The sequence below is a fragment of the Chrysochloris asiatica genome, unplaced genomic scaffold (assembly GCF_000296735.1).
Source record: "Chrysochloris asiatica unplaced genomic scaffold, ChrAsi1.0 scaffold00036, whole genome shotgun sequence".
NCBI classification, from domain to species: Eukaryota; Metazoa; Chordata; class Mammalia; order Afrosoricida; family Chrysochloridae; genus Chrysochloris; species Chrysochloris asiatica.
Genome location: NW_006408554.1, coordinates 13,458,633 through 13,460,341, shown reverse-complemented (window position 1 = coordinate 13,460,341; position 1,709 = coordinate 13,458,633).

Genomic DNA, 1,709 nt, shown 5'->3' with positions numbered 1-1,709 from the left:
AAAAAAAAGAAGTTAAAATGTCAGTGGAACCTACAGAAGTGAAGCACACAGCTAGAGCCTCAGGACCAACATCTGCAGAGGTCAAACCTCCCAGTATTGAAAAAGAAATTGACCCTAGCAACATCCCTACTGCTATCAAGTACCACAGTTTTCTGGCCCATCCAAATTTATTTATTGATAAAGCAGAGACTGAGGAAAAATGGTTCAAGGGATTAATTGCTCTCTGACAAGAAAGGTTAATGGGCAGTCCTGTGGCCTAGGTAAACATGTGTATGTTTGAATCAATAATAATATTAGAAATTTAGGTTTTAATATCCAATATTAACTTTTTGCTCTTAAAAATAATTTAGCTGATTATATAAAAGGGTAATTCACTTTATACTTTTCCCATTTGGATAGGCTTGCATATTTGTAGTTTGAATATCCAGACTAGTATAAAAGTGAAGACTGCATGAAGATGTTATATTGTTAACAAAGCTAATCAATCATAAAATATCGGTGTTGCTATAAAAACTACACAGTAGTGTTTCTGAGTTTTTTCATTTAAAAAGTTTTGGTTGATTATGCATATATAAGAATCAAATAATATCCTTTGAGTATGAAATTTCATTTGTCTCATAATATAAAACCATTTTAAAATCTTCATTTCACCTTTTTACAGATTTTCAGCAGAATAAAAATACTAAAAATGAGCATGTTAAACTTAAAAGGATAATACATTCATTTAAAATTTTTCTTGCAACTTAAATAAATTGGTGATTTTGCTTAGAAAAAAAAGAACATTACAAGATCTATCCTGAGGTACAATGATACCAGTGGTAATATAATATCCATACATCTGCAATGAAGACCAGGTACAAGGACTATTATTGAAATTTACACACCAATCACTAATGTCAAAGATGAGATTCAAGATTTTTACCAACTTCTATAGTCTGAAATTGATCAAACATGTAATTGATAATTGCTGGTTATTAGAATACAAAAATTGGAAACAAAGATGAAAAATCAGTAATTGGAAAATAAAGTCTGGGTAATAGAATCGACATTAGGGACAGCATGATAGAATTTTGCAGATACCTTTTCTTCAACAACATAAACAGTAACTATACACATGGTCCTCGCAGGATAAAATACACAGGAATCAAGTAAATTACATCTCAAAAGAGACGAAGATATTGTCGTTACGTGCCATTGAGTTGATTCCGTCTCACAGGAACCCTGTATAGGGGTTTTTGAGGAGTGACTGTTGCGTTTGAGTTACCAAACTTGCTCACACTATAGCACACATTACTGGTTCCTTATTTGACTGTGTGGATCATAACAATTATGGATAACATTTTGAAGAATGGGAATTCCAGGAAACTTAATTCTGCTCTTGTAGAATATGTACATAGACCAATATGCAGTGATACAATCTTGCTTCTAGAAAGTGAAAAGGAATTAAAGCATGTATTGATGAAGATCAAAGACCACGGCCTTCAGTATGGGTTGCACTTCAATGTAAAGAAAACAAAAATCCTCACAACTGGACCAATAAATAAAGTCATGAAAAACGGTGAAAAAAATGAAGTCAAAGACTTCATTTTGCTTGGATCCAGTAACAACATTCATGGAAACAGCAGTCAAAAAATTAAATGATGTATTATTGCATTAGGCAAATCTGATGCACAAGACCTCTTTAAAGTGCTCAAGAGCAAAGATGTCAG